Below are 18,784 nucleotides of genomic sequence, written 5' to 3' on the forward strand. Positions count from 1 at the left end.
TGTACGTTAAGTTGTATTGTGATTTAGTCGACCTACGCTCAGAGAACAAAGTTATCTGTAAGGTTATATGTGTTTAAAACCATGTTTAGTAGGTATTGGAAGGGTTAGAGGTTAAACAAATCAAAAATAATAAGTTTCGGCAGAATTTTCCGACTTATGGAGTGTCTTACGCGCCGTACCTTGGAGGTACAAATTGATGTTATAACCCGTACTTTTGTGGTAATACTAGGAGTGCTTAACATTCTAAGAAAGTCGTGTTATGAGGTATTTGAATCATATAATAGTTGTATGTTATGCGTTGAAGTCAAGCAAGTTATAAAACAAAAGTCAACATAAGTTATCGCAAGGTACGTTCATAAGTTCACTGAAATTTAGGTCTAATGTCACTGAAATTTTCTACCAATGTACTTGGAGTTACGCAGTGATCCACCCATCAAATTGAGTCTAGGAGTCTTGTTCTCAACTCATTTAACCGCTCATCTACATGACGTCGGGGTAGGGAGATATGCACGTTTTAGCCGGACTGTGCATGTAGCCCCTTTGGGACCCACTTGAGGTTGTGGCCGACCTTTTAAGGCTATTTAAGCCTTCCAGCTTTCTTACTTCATCATTTTTCACCCAAACCAGTTTCCAAATAATTCCAAATACTCTCTTAAGAGATCCCCAACCACTCAAGAGAGGATCTATAAGAAAATTCATAAATTTTGTGTTTGAATCCGGTGGTGCTAGTAGATCATATTTTCTCTTCGTTGTTGTTGATTTAGAGGTTACCCCAAGTTGAAGTAATCTCTGATTCGAAGCCGTATTAGTTGTTTGAGGTAAGATTATACTCCTTTTTCATGTATTTGTGTAATTACCCTAAATTATTGAGGAGTCATTTAGTAATTTGATTAAAGGAAAAAAAGAGAAAATAAAATAGAAGAAAAGAATCAAAGAAAGGAATAAAAAGGGCCAAAGCCCATCTGAACGACAAACAAAAAGCAGTACATCGTAGATTGTGAGAAATAGAAACAGAAAGAAGAAACACAGTATTAGTGTAACGACTCGCTAGGTCGTTATAGGGGGCTTTGAGCATTTTACCCTCGATAGTACCTTCTCGAGAAAAGAAATAAGCTTAATGGGAACTCAAAGAGTACGAAGTCTAAAAACTGAAACTTGTGTTGGTTGTTGTTGTGCATTGTCTGAAACTTGTCTTCATTTTCGTTGAGGGTGACTTGGTAAATTAGACCTCCATTGGGAATTCCAAGGCCATGGGTGAGTCTGTAGCGTGTTTTTATGTATATGTGCATGTTTGATTTGCGTATGTAGGGCCTCGGATCGGTGTTTGGATTTTGGGTGAAAACCCAGAGCTCACTGATCAATATGGACCGCTGCAGCAGTGGTATTACCGCTGTAGTGAGTTGTAATGACCCGTTTGGTCGTTATTGCATTTTTACCGTTTTTGCCCCCGTTGACTCATCCCCGAGCCTTGTTAGTACAATTTTGACCCTAGGGGACTAGTGGCACAGTTCCCTAGGCATCGTTTTGGGTTTTGGAATGACTTTTTAAAAATTTGGTCTTAAAGTGAAAACCGTTTGACTCGAAGTTGACTTTTGGATAAACGTACCCGTAATTGAATTCCGACAGTTCCATTAGGGCCAGAGGGTGATTTATGACTTAGTGGTATCATTGTTTTGGTTCCCGAAGGGTTCGGGTATGATTTGGGTCATTGGTTGAGAAACTGGTTAGGTTATAATTGGAGTTGATCACGGTCAAGATGAACCCGTGTCGATGTTTTGAAAGTTCCAATAAGTTTGTATGACGATTTTGGACATGTCCACAAAATTTGGTTAGATTCCGATGAGTTTTGGATAAGTATGGGTTGTATGGTGATTGTTTTCGGTTTCAACGTCGATTTGAGCATAAAGGGTACCATATTGAGCAAACTGCCTTTGATTTGTGTTTCGACTAAACCATTATATCCGTATCGTAATTTGGGAACCATAGCAACTAAAATCATCAAGTTTCGACATCGTATGAGGGGATTATGGTCATTTTACTAAGAGTTGGGTTGTCAAATTTTTTCAGATTAATTACAAAATTGCCACTGAATTCGTATTTAAAAATCTGCACTATTCTGAATATTGAAACTTTCATATCTCATTCATTATAAGGTCAAATGGAGTGACTCAAGAGCCTAACTTGACTGAAATTTTACAAGGAACCCATTGGAGGCATCAAAAGCGTGTTTTGGGATCGTTTGGCACCAGAAACGAGACAGAACAGCTGGGCATTTTTGCTATTTAATGTTGTTTGGGTTTATCTCATCTTGAAAGCTTGGGTTTGGGAGAATTCAAGGATTTTCTTCAAGTTTCTTTCATGGGATAAGGTCTAAACCATAATCTAAGTATTTCCCTTTGATTCATTCCCTTGGTTTAAGCTTTAATCCATGATTTCTAACGTAGGAAATTGGGGCTTTTTCATGAAAGAAGGTTTAATGGGTATTTCTTGAGAAGTTCATAAAATTGGTTAGACTTCCTAAGTTGCTTTAAATGATGAAATTGATTGGGTTTATGCTAGATTATGATGTATTTAAGGTTGTTAATCATATACCTTCCATTGTTAGTGATGAATTCTTAAATTTAAGAGTTAGGGTTTATACCCAAAATTGAGGGTTTTGCTTGGATTTTGAAACTAGATTAATCATTGAGTTAATTTAGAAATTAGTTGATGGCTTTTGATCACCTAGTGTTTAATTGGATAATTTACACTCGAATTTCCCGTTTTGCCCTTGTGGGCCCTGTTTCCCCAAATTCTAGGGTTGGTTTTTGACCCAATTTGAATGATAGTAGTATAGGTATCGATCTTCATGATTTCTAATCTAGATTTCAAATATGCCTAGAATTTCTTGATCTTGAGGCTCAGCGGAAGGGCAAGGTTAAGAAGTGATTGTATGTGTATTACTGTTCAGCTATCCAGGTAGGTTATGGCTTACCCTTGGTGAGACTTCGTATAGCGAAGCATATATATAGATGATATTATCGGAGACAACATGTAAACCTTTGGGTATGAAGTTGGGTTGGATATTGCCTTAGGTTGGGCCCTGTTGTGTGATTGGGGTTAGCCACCCCGTTATGTTGTGACTTGCTTGTTCAATTGTGTTGTCTTGATGCCATGTGTTGATAGTAGATATTGGGAACTGTTGTTCCACCTTGGCTGTGAGATTATAGTGCCTTGCTTGTTGATGTTGATACGAGAATAGAGTTCTATATGACTTGTGTAGTCTTTCATGATAATGTTGGCGTACCCATGTTTGGTACTTGTGATATTGATTTGATTATTGATGTTGACATATACATTGCACGCATTCTCATCCTTCATGATGCACAGTTGATATATTATTGATACTTGATGAAACACTGTGATGAGCTGGGCTCGGTTTTGATGAGAGCGATGTGAGAGTCTGATATCTGATATTTTGTCACGACCCAACCCACCATGACTGGTACCCAACTAACTCCTAGTACCAACACATAAGTCATCTATTCATTCAAGTCCATTTTTATATTAAACAATTTAACCAGTTATTACTCATTCAAGCATCAAATAATCAAATAAGTCATGCCATAAATATCGAAATAAAAGCAGAAGTCCTAACTATTACAATTTCCTAAAATTCGAAAGTCATCGTATGAGGACTCTAATATAGAACATGTCTAAAGAATGAAATCTGTCTCCCAAATAACCATAATGTCCAGAATAGGAAATAGACATCATAAGAGGAAGATCTTTGGGCGGCCTGGCATGGATAGAAGCTCACCCTAAATCTGTCAGCAACGTCCTCAACGCTACATATGAGGGCGGGTAACAGTCTCTGTATCACAATCTGCACTCAAAAGAAGGCAGCAAGGTAGTATCAGTACAGCCACAATGTACCAGCAGATATCATAGGCCGACTAATATTAGTATCATGCATGTCTCACAAATTAATAGAATAAACAAGTCAGCCAACAAACATGAAATAAATAAACCATGACAAGTCAACCAAGGACAATCACCAATCAAGTTACCCAAATATCAAGAACTCAGTAAACAGAAAACCATAAACAGGAATAAATCTACCACAAATACCATAATCACTGTACACACATGCTAACTGATATCATTGCTCAGTAGTTATGACCTACAAGGGACCCATGGTGTCCATGTACCACTTGTTCCGGATACTTATCGAACCCGAGCATAAACCTCTGCTTCGAAAAGAACCTCGAACGTGGGCCACATCAATGTATCTCTCATTTTCAGAACGAACCTCGGACTACGAGCCCATAATCTAAGTCACATATGTGCCTTTTCATATATCTGTATGTAACTGTATTTCATGCTCTCTTATTATCAATGCTCATATCATCATTTCGTATCACAATATCACCGAGAAGATCATATTAACTTCTCATCACAATAACATCAACTGTAGATTCAACACACATGAATAGTGGCACGAAGCCCACACAGTCACTCAATCAATATCACATAGGGAGTTCAACCACAAAATATCATGCATGAAGACTAAACATGCTTTCTCCTAATGAATTCACAACACATACAATCAACTAATCAAAGTCTAACTCAAGTAGACCGTAACCAACCTCAACGTAGAGCTGGAACAACTCGAGTCACTTTGCTACAGTTTTTCCCTTCCGTAAAGCCTCAAAACTCTCAAAGTCTACCAATTTGAATGCTCAATGAATCATAATTATTCTAGTCACAAAAATCAATACAAAATACCCTTCCCTTAGCCCCATTCCAATGAGCGAATGATTTCTAGGTGTAAACAACCTAACATAGGCTTTAGTAATCACTAATCATCAATTTACAACCATATATGATCAGCAGAATCACTTACAAGCAGTTTCCATGATCAAGCTACCATTTTTATAGAACCCTAGGTCTCAATTAATTTAGTTTATGGCTCTAAAGGTTCAATTTATGATTTAAAGGAGTTAACCCAAGCCATTAGATGATAAATATATGATAACCATCATAACCTATCAAGTATAGAAGGTTTATTAATTCCTAGAAGACCCATAAAAGGGATGATAATCATGAAGATGATACGAAATGATTGAAAAGGATGGATGAGACTTACCTCTCAAGAGTATTCATGCCCTAGCTTGGAATTTCACCCTAAGTGCTTATGGGTAACTGTGTTGGAGTATTAAGTATTAAAAATGTGGGACTAAGTGTTTAAAACACGGCATTCTACCACCCATCGACCGTTGCGACGGTCAATTTACCGTTGCAGCGATTTTGTTATAGCGGTCAAGTGCCCGCTATAGCGGACCAAGAAAAACCCGACCACCACTATGAGGGCCCATATTCCGCTATAGCGATACTGCCATAGCGGGACATGGCTCGCCACGGTGGACACATGGCCCATGGCTAACCACTGGCGGCGAGGTGCTCGCAGCTATAGCGGTACCGCCGTAGTGATACAAGCCCCGCCGTAGCAGTTCCATTTTGGTAGTAAGCCCGACTTTTGCCCAGTTTTTCACTCTATCACCTAAAATTTCATCCAAGGCCTCACAAACACAAAACAAATGTATACGTATACATGAAAACATCATACGAATCTGCCCGTGGCCTCAGAATTCCCAACGGACTTCTAATTTTCTGCGTCACCCCCGATGGACTCACGAAATAAAAAAACAATCCCAAATAAGTCAAATTTTCAGTTCTTAAACTTATACAATTGAGTTTCTATTAGCTCGTTCTACCCTTGGGATGGTTCTATTTGGTTGGGTGATCTCATTCTATAACGCACAGGAGGTCGTTGCACCGGATACCAATTAAAACACCGTTCGTCCCCGAACGGACAAGGATGAGGAATCTAGGAGAGGAGTTACACGACTCGGCCCGAAAAGGCGAGGATGCCCTCGCATATCGGAGACTGCGGTTTCCTAAGTAGCTTCCTCCATCGGACGATTCTTCCACTGAACTTTCACAGAGGCTATTTCCTTGGACCTCAACTTGCGAATATCTCTATCTAAGATCGCAACGGGCTCTTCCTCATATGTTAGATTCTCATCTAACAAAATCGAATCCTAACGGATTATGTACGAACCATCCCTATGGTACCTCTTTAACATCGAAACATGGAACACTGGATGAACGCCTGATAGACCCGGAGGCAAAGCCAACTTATAAGCCACCTCCCCCATACGCTTGAGGATCTTAAACGGCCTAATGTACCTCGGGCTAAGCTTTCCTTTCTTCCCGAACCTCATCACACCCTTTATAGGTGCGACTTTCAGCAATACTTGCTTTCCCTCTCCAAACTAAAGATCTCGGACTTTACGATCCGCATACTTCTTATGCTTACTCTGGGTTGCTAGAAGCTTAGCTTGGATCACCTTTACCTTCTCTAGGGACTCCCTCAGAAGATGGGTGCCCCAAGGTCTCACCTTGAATGCATCAAACCATTCAATAGGAGACCTACACCTCCTCCCATACAACGCCTCAAACGAAGCCATATCGATACTCGAGTGGTAGCTATTGTTATATGCGAATTCGGCCAAAGGTAAGAACTGGTCCTAATGCCTACCAAAGTCTATCACACACGCACGAAACATATCTTCAAGAACCTGAATGGTACGCATCGGTACCCGTCGATGCCGTGGGTGGAATGTTGTACTAAGATCCAACTTCGTACCCAACTCCTCATGCAAACACTCCTAGAATCTGAATGTGAACGTTGTGCCCCTGTCGGACACAATGGAGATAGGAACCCTATGAAGCCTAACCACCTCACGAATGTAGATTTTAGCAAATTTCTCCACATTATAAGTTATCTTCACTGGAATAAAGTGGGCGGACTTAGTCAACCTATCAACAATAACCTAGATAGAATCAAATTTCCCTAGCGTCTTCGGAAGACCAACCACGAAATCCATAGCTATTCTTTCCCACTTCCACTCAGGAATGGGCATCCTCTGAAGTGTACCCCCAGGTTTCTGATGTTCATACTTCACCTGTTGGCAATTCCGACACTGAGCAACAAACTCAACTATATCACGCTTCATTCTAATCCATCAGTAATACTGTCTCAAATCGCGATACATCTTAGTAGCGCCAAGATGAATAGAATATCTCGAACTATGAGCCTCGATCAGAATGGTCTTGATCAAATCATCCACACGTGGCACACATACTCTCCCTTTAATTCGCAACACTCCTCTTCATCAATCACGGCCTCTTTGGCCTCACCACGCAACACCTTATCACGTATTTTACACAACTTAGCATCCTCAAATTGCTTAGCCTTAATCTGCTCTAAAAATGATGACCGAGCCTCAACACAAGACAACACCTGCCTGTGCTAGGAATATCCAGGCTCATCAAACTGTTAGCCAGAGTCTGAACCTCTCTAGCTAACGGACGCTCCGAAGAAATCAAACTAGCTAGGCTTCCCATACTAGCCAACTTCCTGCTCAATGCGTCAGCCACTACATTTGCCTTATCGGGGTGATACAGAATGGTGATATCATAAACTTTCAACAGTTCCATCCATCTCCGCTGCCTAGAGTTCAGATACCTCTGTGTGAACACATGCTGCAAACTGCGATAGTCAGTGTACACCTCACAATGGATACCATGCAAGTAGTGCCTCCAGATTTTCAACGCAAATACCACCGCTGCTAACTTTAAATCATGAGTAGGGTAGTTTTTCTCTTACACTTTCAACTGCCGAGAAGCATAAGCAATCGCCTTCTTTTCCTGCATCAAAACAACACCCAAACCAGAACGTGTAGCATCGCAATAAAAAATAAAATCCTTGCCCTCCACGGGCAATGCTAGAATCGGTCTTTGTAATCAACAATGTCTTGAGCTTTTGAAAGCTCTCCTCACACTCATCGGACCACTGAAATGGTACTTCTTTCTGAGTCAAGCGAGTCAAATGAGAAGCAATAGAGGCAAACCCTTTCACAAACCAATGATAGTAGCTAGCCAGACCTACGAAACTACGGATCTCGATCACTAATGTGGGCCTAGCCCATTCCCTGACCGCCTGAATTTTCTGAGGTTCCACCATAATACCTTCCTTAGAAATTACATGCCCTAAGAAGGACACAGAAGACAACCAAAATTCACACTTGGAGAATTTAGCATACAGCTCCTTTTCCCACAATACCCCAAGAGCAAGCCTCAAATGTTTCTCATGCTCCTCTTTACTTTTAGAGTACACCAGGATATCATCAATGACTACTATTACGAAAGAGTCTAAAAAGGGATTAAACACACTGTTCATCAAATCAATAAATGTAGCTGGGGCATTAGTAAGCCCAAAAGACATAACTAAGAACTCATAGTGTCCATGCCTGGTCCTGAAAGCTGTCTTAGGAACATCCTCTGCCCGAATCTTCAACTAGTGATATCCTGATCTTAAGTCAATTTTAGAGAACATAAAAGCTCCTTGTAACTGATCAAACAAGTCATCAATATGGGGAATGGGATACTTATTTGGACAGTTACCTTATTTAGTTGACGATAATCAGTACACATACGCATAGACCCATCCTTCTTCTTAACAAATAACACAAGAGCACCCCACGAAGAGGCACTCGGGCGAATAAACCCCTTACTCAAAAGATCTTGCAACTGCTCTTTCAATTTTTGAAGTTTTGCTGGCGCCATCCTATAAGGTGGGATAGAGATAGGATGAGTCCCTGGGTCTAAATCAACCCTAAAATTAATGTCATGAATAGGTGGCATACCAGCCAAGTCCGCGGGGGACACATCTGCAAACTCGCATACCACTGGACCCGAATCAAAAGATGGAATATCTGCATTGGTGTCATGAATATGTGCCAAATAAGCTAAACAATCCTTCTGTACTAGCTTCCTAGCACGAACAAAGGATATAACTTTCGTAGGGAGGGGACTAAGGTTACCCTTCCACTCAAGTCTAGGTGCCCCGGGCATAGCTAAGGTAATGGTCTTAGAGTGACAATCAAGAATGGCATAATGCGGGGACAACCAACTCATGCCCAAAATAACATCGAAATCTACCATATCTAGGATCATCAAATCCGCCTAAGTACTAGACCCCATAAAACTAATCGTACAAGAAGGGAAGACGCTATCCACCACCACAAAATCCCCAACCGGAGTAGATACATAAATAAGAGCATCAAGGGTATCATACATCATATCTAGACCCACAATAAAGTATTTAGACACATAAGAAAAAGTAGATCCCGGATCAAATAAAACAGAAGCCATCCGATCATAAACTGAGATAGTACCTCTGATAATAGCATCGAAGGCCTCAGCCTCGGGCCTACCTGGAAAAGCATACAAATGACCGCGCCCTCGCCGCGGCACCAGAACCACCGCGATTATCATGACCCGATGCGAGCCCCCCGCCCCTACGGCCGGCCGCGTGCTCGCCTCTGCACGGGCGGGACCGCCTCGATTAGGCTGGGCACCACTCCTACCCCCATTGTGGCTGCCCTGCCCTGTCGGTGCGTGATCCTTCCTCCTTATATCTCGAGCAAACGGAGCTCAAGGAGCCTAATACTGAGTCCCCCACCCACTTTGTCTGAGTCTGGGGCAATACCTCTTAATGTACCCTATCTCACCACACTCATAACATACACAGTCCAGCGTAGGTCACTGAATAGAAATTGATGAAATAGTATAGCCTCTGTCTTTGTCGGAAGCTTGATAATTTGCCTGCGATGGGCCTCCGGTGATACGCATCGCGGACCGGCCCAGGCGGCTTTGAATATACCTGCGAACTCTGACCCCTCGAGAAGGAGTTGCTAAAAATCCCACCACTTCGGGCCTTCTTCTCTACCTGCTTCGTATGGCTTCCCTGCTTAATGCCCTTAACAACACGAACATGCTCTACTACCTCCTAGAATGAAGCCCCAGTGGCTACAAGGAAAGAGCTGATAGCTGAAGTCCAGTGTTCAACCCCTTCATGAAACGCCTAATCCTCTCCCCTTCACTAGGCAGTAACTGAAGAGCATAGCGAGATAAGGAGTGAAAACGGGACTCGTACACAGCAACAGACGAGTTCCCCTAATCAATATTAGCGAACTCATCCTTTCTTCAGTCCTTCAGAGTGCGGAACATACTTATCCAAAAACACATAATAGAACTAAGCTTAAGTCAACGGAGGAGACCTAGGCTCCTGCACTCTACATATGCCCTCTACCATAGCTTGGTATCACCCAAAAACTGGAAGGTCACAAACTCTACACCGTACTTGTCTATAGCCCCCATATTATGGAGCCTCTAGTGACAGTCTATGATGAACTCGAATGCATCCTCTGACTCAGTACCATAGAACACAGAAGTTTTCATTTTAGTGAACCTCCAAAATAGATCATGCTCCTCGCCAGTCATTACCGGCCCTGTAACTGGACTCGGAAAGGCCTTTAAACCTGAGGTGCCACTGCTGCGGCATCTTTGAACCCCCGAACCTGGGGCTGCTACTCTTGCGTGCCTACATGCTAGAACTCCTGGTATAGCTCCAGCCCGTGCTAACCTATGCAACCAATGTAGCACCTGTGCCATAGCATCTTTCATGCGGGGAGCATTGCGGCTCTGGTGGGGCGCGTCTTTGCTGCCCGCGAGGCTGGGGCCAGCGGGTGCGGCTGCCTCTCCCGCGACCTTATTAGGAATCACTGGAGGCACGAGATCAATAACTGGGACTCCGCCCCCAGCTGGGGCTGCCCCTCTACCGGCTCCTTTGCCTCCACCTCTTTCGCTAGCTAATGCCGTGCGTGTTCTTGCCATCGGCGAGAGAGTGAAGGACAGTTAGATACCAATTTGAATCAGCAGATACTAATTGGAATCAAGTAGCACGAAAGAAGGAAAGAAAAGGGAATTTTTGTAGTGTTCGGTAGCCTCTCGAAGATAAGTATAGATGTCTCTGTGCCGATTCACAAGACTCTACTAGACATGTCCTTGTACGATGAGATCGACGAACCTAAAGCTTTGATACAAACTCTGTCACGACCCAACCTGCCATGACTGGCACCCAACTAACTCCTAGTGGGTGAACCAACACATAAGTCATCTATTCATTTAAGTCCATTTTATATTAGCCAATTTAACCATTATTACTCATTCAAGCATCAAATAATCAAGTAAGTCATGCCATAAATATCGAAATAAAACCGGAAGTCCTAACTATTACAATTTCCCAAAATTCAAAAGTCATCGTACGAGGACTCTAATCTAGAACATGTCTAAGGAATGAAAGCCGTCTAACAAATAACCATAATGTCCAGAATAGGAAATACACATCATAAGAGGAAGATTTTCGAGCGGCCTGGCATGGATAGAAGCTCACCCTAAATCTGTCGACAATGTTCTCAACGCAAGATGTGAGGGCGGATAGCAGTCTCTGTATCACAATATGCACTCTAAAGAATGCAGCAAGGTAGTATCAGTATAACCACTATCTACCGATAGGCCGACTAAGATTAGTATCATGTATATCTTACCAATAAAGAGAATAAACAAGCCAGCCAATAGACATGAAATAAATAAACCATGATAAGTTAACCAAGGACAGTCACCAATCAAGTCACCCAAATATCAAGAACTCAGTCAACAAAAAACCATAAAATCGGAATAAGTATACCACAAATACCATAATCACGGTACACACATGCCAACTGATGTCATTGCTCAGTAGTCATGACCTGCAGGGGACCTATGGTGTCTATGTACCACTCGTTCCGGATACTCATCGGACCCGAGCATAAACCTCCGCTCTGGAAAGAACCTCGGACGTGGGCCATATCAATGTATCTCTCATTTTCAGAACGAACTCCGAACCACGAGCCCATAATCTAGATCACGTATGTGCCTTTTCATAGATCTGTACGTAACGGTATTTCTTGCTCTTTTATTATCAATGCTCAAATCATCATTTCGTGTCATAATATCACCGAGAAGATCATATTAACTTCTCATCACAACAACATCAACTGTAGATTCAACACACATGAATAGTGGCACGAAGCCCACACAATCACTCAATCAATATCGCATAGGGGCTCAACTACACAATATCATGCATGAAGACTAGATATGCTTTCTCCTAATGAATTCACAACAAATACAATCAACTAATCAAAGTCTAACTCAAGTAGACCGTAACCTACCTCAACGTAGAGCTGGAACAACTCGAGCCACCCTGCTACTGCTTTTCGCTGCCGTAAAGCCTCAGAACGCTCAAAGTCTAGCTATTAGAATGCTCAATGAGTCACAATTATTCTAGTCACAAAATCAATACAAAACACCCTTCCCTTAGCCCCATTCCAATGGGTGAATGATTTCTAGGTGTAAACAACCTAACAAGGGCTTTAGTAATCACTAATCATCAATTTACAACCATATATGATCAGCACAATCACTTACAAGCAGTTTCCATGGTCAAGCTACCATTTTTATGGAACCTTAGGTCTCAATTCACTTAGTTTATGGCTCTAAAGGTTCAATTTATGATTTATAGTAGTTAACCCAAGCCATTAGATGATAAATATGTGATAACCATCATAACCCATCAAGTATAAAATGTTTATTAGTTCCTAGGTTTACTATTACTAATTTCACCATGGAAGACCCATAAAAGGGATGATAATCATGAAGATGATATGGAATCATTAAAAGGGATGGATGAGACTTACCTCTCAAGAGTATTCTTGCCCTAGCTTGGAATTTCACCCTAGGTGCTTGTGGGGAACTATGTTAGAGTATTATGAATAAAGAATGTGGGACTAAGGCCTCATTTGTTTGCACTTAATGGAGGTCTGAATCTGAATGTTTTAGACCTTAGGCCATTACGTGCATTTATTTACATTAAGATCTAAGCACTTATTTGGTCTGAATAGGTCTTAATCATTAAGATCTTGAATAAAGTCTTAATATCATTAAGAGGTATTTTGAATGGATAATTTTCACCACCGGCTTCACCCGCTACTCCCACTATCCTCCACTACCCACCCCCAACCACCCACCCCTAACCCCTACCCCCTGACCACCCACCCCAACCCCTACCCCCACTCACTCACCACCAATATCACCCTAACCTTCTCAACCCACCTACCCACTATCCCACCCCACCCCGCAAACTCACCCCCAACTACTACCTACCTCACCCTCACCCCACAACCCACCTACCCTAACCCCCCACTATCCACCCTCTAATCCTACCCCCGACCTACCCACCACACCCCACAAATCCACCCAACCCCCACCATCCACCTACCTTAACTCTAACTCCCCCACCCTACCCCTAAAAATGTTGCACCACCACCACCCCTAAAACCCTTCCACCCAACCTACCAACCACCCCACCCCCTAAAAACCCCACCACCACTATAAACATCTCCATCATTACTAGCAAACGTAAATGTTTTATTTTTCTTTATCAAATAATTATTTTATTTTATTAATTTGTATTTATTTTCTAATAATTATTTATCTTTTTTATTTGAATTGTATATTTATTATATTTAAATAAATACATTATGCACATTCAGATGCTGAAAAAATAAATGGTCTTAATCATTCAGTGTTCAGATCTAGAGACAATGTCTTAATCATTCAGATGCGCATTCAGATTCAGACGTCTTAATCTTAATGAAAACAAATGAGGCCTAAGTGTTTAAAACATGGCATTCTGCCATCCGTCGACCGCTGCGGCGGTCAATTTACTGTCGCGGCGGTCTCGCTATAGCAATCAAGTGCTCACTATAGCGGACCAAAAAAAACCCGACCACCGCTATGGCAGCTCATGTTTCGCTATAGCGAGACTGCCATAGCAGAACATGGCCCGCCGCGGCGGACATATGGACTATGGTTGACTGCTGGCAGTAAGGTGCTCATAGCTATAGCAATACTGCCGTAATGGTACAAGCCCCGCCGCAGCGGTCCCATTTGGTCAGTAAGGCCGACTTTTGCCCTGGTTTCCACTCTATCACCTAACATTTCATCCGAGGCCTCACAAACACAAACAAAATGGGCACATATACATAAAAACATCATACGAATCCGCCTGTGGCCTCGAAATTTCCAACGAAGTTCTAATTTCCTACGTCACCCCCCGATGGACTCACGAAATCAAATGACAATCCCAAATAAGTCAAATTTTTAGTTATTAGACTTATACAACCGAGTTTCTTTTAGCTCGTTCTACCCTTAGGAAGGTTCTATTTGGTTGGGTGATCCCTCATTTCCCATAATGGTCGGGAGGGTCATTACATGTTTGGCCCAGAATAGTGGATTGCATGAGTGCATGGACTCCGTGGGTCCCCCAGGTGGCCGATGAAAATTCTGCTCATTTCAAGAAAGATCCGTAGTCTCATCTATCTATTGGAAAAAGATCCGGGACGAATAACACTTAGACTTTGCGAGTCACCTTGGTTGTGCTACTGAGATATGAAGTTTTTCGTTCGGAGTACATGTGTACACAACATTGCATTGCACTTGCATTCCTATATTATTGCATTGCATTGCATTATGGATTATATTGTGATGATATGGTGTTTTATTTGTGATGTTGGTTTCGGATTCGATATATTGAGGCTTGGCACACTTGGGTTTATATGCTTCCACCTAGGTGATGACGTGTACTTGGTTTTATTTGTGGTTGACTTATACTTGTTGATTTATCTGCCTATCTTACTTTATTGTCTGAATTATGTTAGCTATACTTAGTCGGCCTATGATACCTACCAAGATCTTGTGATTTTGTTCGACTTGCACTTGTCGCATTCTTTTATGAATGCGAAATTCCGGTGTTGGATCTCTCTCGCTTCTCGTGGTTGATAGTCGCCTTAAGAGTTGCTTAGAGTCTACAGCGTGAGCACGAGATGTCTGCCGCTTTGAAGATTCTTCTTATTTATGTCTTATTTCCTATTCTGAGACATATTCGGACTTGATGTATTATTGATATTCCAGACTTGTAGATTTTAGTTAGATGCTCTTATATGACCAGACCAGATACTGGGGCGGATTTCATTTTGCTTTCGCATTTTCTTATTTATATCATAATTGTGAGACTTTTGCTATTTTACTTCTTCTGCCATTTTCTATTATTTGTGAATGTTGATTTAAGAGTTCACCTACTGAGGTTAGAAAGGTAGGTGCCCGCACAACTTAGTGAAATTGGGTCGTGACACGAGTCCGCTATCACGGCTGGCCGATCGCTGCCGCACGGGTGCGAGAATTAATGAGGTCCGCCATAGCAGGACCATTCCCTCTATAGCGGGATCGCCGTAGCGAACTTCGACTACGACAGCAGTCGACGGGAGGCAGAAACTGTGTTTTATATTCCATATTTTGAATCCATTTCCCACATAATACCAAAAACAGTTTCCAAGAACACTAAGGCGATTTTTCTAAGGCTAGGGCACCACTCTTCGTCAAGGTAAGTCTCAACCTGTAGCTTCATTCATAATCCTCTTAAGTCCCAACATCATCTAAGGTTCATTAATGGTGAATTGAAAGGCTAGAACCCTTGAATTTATGAAAACCCTTGAACAATGAATGGTTATTGATTTTATTATTGTTTAATCATCTAGGAGTACAGATTATCACTTCCTAGGATCAGAATTTGATTCTTAATAATGGGAATGGTTGATTGAGACTTAGGGTTCCAATAAAAATGAAAGCTTTAGCCTAAAAACTGATTGAAAGGGGTTGAATTAATTGTAGAACCCATGAATTGATATAGCATGATTTTTGGGATTGATTTTGGGATGAATACATACCTAATGATAGTCCACACATTGAAAAAGGATAGAAGTAGTAGAGTTTTCTTCCCCAAATTGTTGTTGTTGAGTAGATGATTCCTTACTCACTTAGCGTTATAATTTCTAGACTTTGAACGTTCCGAAGCTTTGCGAAAGGGGAAGGCTATTGTAGAATAATTGCATTGTTCTAGTTTGGTTTTGATATAGGCTACGATTTACTTGAGTTAGACTTTGGTTAGTTAATTGTATATGTAATAAAGTCGATAGGAGAAAGTAAGATTTGGTTGGTATGAATTCTGATTTTGTGGGCTTATTTCTATTTCTTCATATACCGAAACTTGAGATGGAATTGTTGTGTTTTGAAAGGGAGGGAATCAATATATACTCTTCTTGTTGATTGAGATGGTTACAAACTCATGTTGTATCGAGTGAATTTATCTGAGTCTTGTTTTGACTTGTGGCGTGGTGCTGTATTTATTGACATTGATGTTATTGACTGATCATGTTCCATATTAACTGTTGGACTAGAAATGCGTTGAGATTCATATTGTGATTAGATACAGAGATATAAATATATAAAGGCACATTTATCAGGGGGTGAGGATGTGGCCTAGTTATGGGCTCATGATTCGAGGTCAGTTCCGGAGCGAGTGGTACATGGACACCATGGGTCCCTTGCAGGTCATGACTATTTGGGAAAACAATACCACTTAGCATGTGTGTACACAGTTGAGATAGTATCATTGTTGCATTGCATTTCTGTTACACCTCATTTTTCGCATACGTTAAAGTTTCGTCTTAAGTTGGTTATCGTAGGCTTGTATTGGAAATCATTTGGGAAGTTGTGCATGAGGCCTATGGGTGCATCTCGAAGTTATACAAGTCCTTAAACATTTTTGGGAAAGAGTATGAAGGTTAATTAGACGTCAAATGAATAGAAAAGAATATGTTTCGCTGGAAAATTGGACCAAGGCAGTTTTACGGCCACTTCCACAGACCGTGAATCATTTCAAGGACTGTGAAAGTGTTGTTGGGTCACCGTGGAATGGGTGGAGTTGGTATTTCCCACTGGAAGTGGGTCACGGTCACTTCCACGGACCGTGAAATACTTCATGACTGTGAAAGTGCATCTTGAAATTGAGGAGGTGGAGATTTTTCCCTTTTGTTATAAATTAATTGGCATGACTTGGGGTTCATTTGCTTCACCAAAAAAAAATCCCTAGTGACCTTTTTGGCTCTCTCAACCATCCCTAATCATCCCAAATCATATTCAGAAAAGATCAAGCTCTAAAACCGTAATTAGTTCATAGAAGGTAATTGTTCTTGCTTCTACTTGATGTTGTGGTGAATTTAGTCTTGAAGCAAGTTGTGGAAGTTGAAGTTCTTGAAGTTATAAGGTATGTTATTCATCCTATTTCTTATGTTGACTTGATTTGGAGGTTTAACTGGTCTTAAAGGTGAAGAGAATCATGGTAGAGAGGTCATAAGGTATTAAGTTGAAGTTATTGGCTATGGGCTGAATTTTGGAAGGAAGTTTTAGGCTGATTTGAGTCAAGTTTGAATATAATCTCTTAGATATGGTATTTTTTATGTTATTATTGATGTTTTGGAGTTTTTTGGAAATTGGGAGGAAGTAGATGATATAGGGGAAATCTTTGTCCAATTTCCATTAGCTCACCTATTAGTTTAATTTGACCTCATAAGTGTTTCAACGACTTAACCTTAGTGTGAATCATCTTGAATGCAGATTTGCAAGCTCAGTAAAATAATGGTTGAGTGATTAAGTAGACGACGAGGTTTGTTAAGGTTGTCCCTTTCTTTCTTTTAGCATGATCATATTGTTACGAACATATATGAATGTCATCCATAATGATTCCATTCTTAGAAGCATTAGGAGATTATGTTCTTGATCTTCTTATGATGTTATTGATCTTGTCTTATGATTATTGATCTTGTTGATGGTTGTTGAACTCATCTTATGGTTCTCTTGATCCTTTAAGGTGAGATATGTCGACGATAATTAGATAATGGTAATCGGAGGTATACCGACCTTACGTCACTCCGATAGAGTCGTAACGCTTCTTTGTGCTCATATGCATGCTTTATATATATATATGACACCGCGCCGCGCTATAATTAGTCGAGTACTGCACTTATTGTGCACACCGCTGCAGTGGGTACAGTACGATAATGATAGCCCAAGAGTGACTTAATGATGATGATGTAGCGCATAGTGTGGCTTATATATATATGTATGAAAATATTTTTTCTTAAAAAGGAAAGCATGCATGTCTTCCGTCTTCAGAGGCATTCGGATGTATAGGTTGTTTCTGATTTATCTCATGTTACGTTCTTGTCTTTATTATGTTGTTTTTCATGCCTTGAATACAGGGTATATTATTCGTACTGACGTCCTTTTGTTTGTGTATGCTGCGTTCATGCCCGCAGGTAGATAGGGAGACGATTCACATTCTTAGGATTTACTTAGCGCTTGTATAGAACCTCCACTTGTTCGAATTCTTGTCTGTAGCTTGAGTATATTTTTTTGTGTACATTTGGGTATGGCGGGGTCCTGTCCCATCTTTATTATATTTTTGTACTCTAGTAGAGGCTCGTAGACAGATATGTACAGTTAGATATCTTATGGCCTTTTTGGCCTATATGCTGTTGTATCATTATCTTTGGTAGCCTTATTGGCTTGTATACTTGAGTTCAGCTTAATGACGCCTGTATATATTTATCTTTTGGACTTGTGTCCCTTCCAGCTTATGATATCTATTAGTTAGCAGGTTATCTCATGACGACCCTCATGGCCCACATTCAAGTATGAATATGTGATGTATGCATGTTCTATGGTGCCTGGTAGGTTAGATTCGGGTGCCTATCATGGCCCTCCGGTTGGGTCATGACTAAAGTGATATCAGATCAGTTGTCCTAGGGCTGTCTATGAGCCATGTTTAGTAAAGTCTTGTTTATGGGTGTGTAGTCACGCCAAAAAAATAGGAGGTTGCGCATTTTTGGGAAAA

The 18,784-nt window shown here is 41.1% G+C and overlaps 1 long non-coding RNA gene across 2 annotated transcripts in view; it reads left to right on the plus strand.

The window, feature by feature from the left end:
- Positions 1-698: 698 nt before the first annotated feature.
- Positions 699-18,784, plus strand: part of LOC132051894 (uncharacterized) — a 60,930-nt gene continuing 42,844 nt past the window's right edge. For both annotated transcript variants that reach the window (XR_009413912.1, XR_009413911.1), the window contains exon 1: positions 699-818. This is a non-coding gene — a long non-coding RNA (uncharacterized LOC132051894). The remainder of the gene's footprint in view (positions 819-18,784) is intronic.

Source organism: Lycium ferocissimum, chromosome 1, assembly GCF_029784015.1.
Source record: "Lycium ferocissimum isolate CSIRO_LF1 chromosome 1, AGI_CSIRO_Lferr_CH_V1, whole genome shotgun sequence".
In the NCBI taxonomy this organism is placed as follows: domain Eukaryota; kingdom Viridiplantae; phylum Streptophyta; class Magnoliopsida; order Solanales; family Solanaceae; genus Lycium; species Lycium ferocissimum.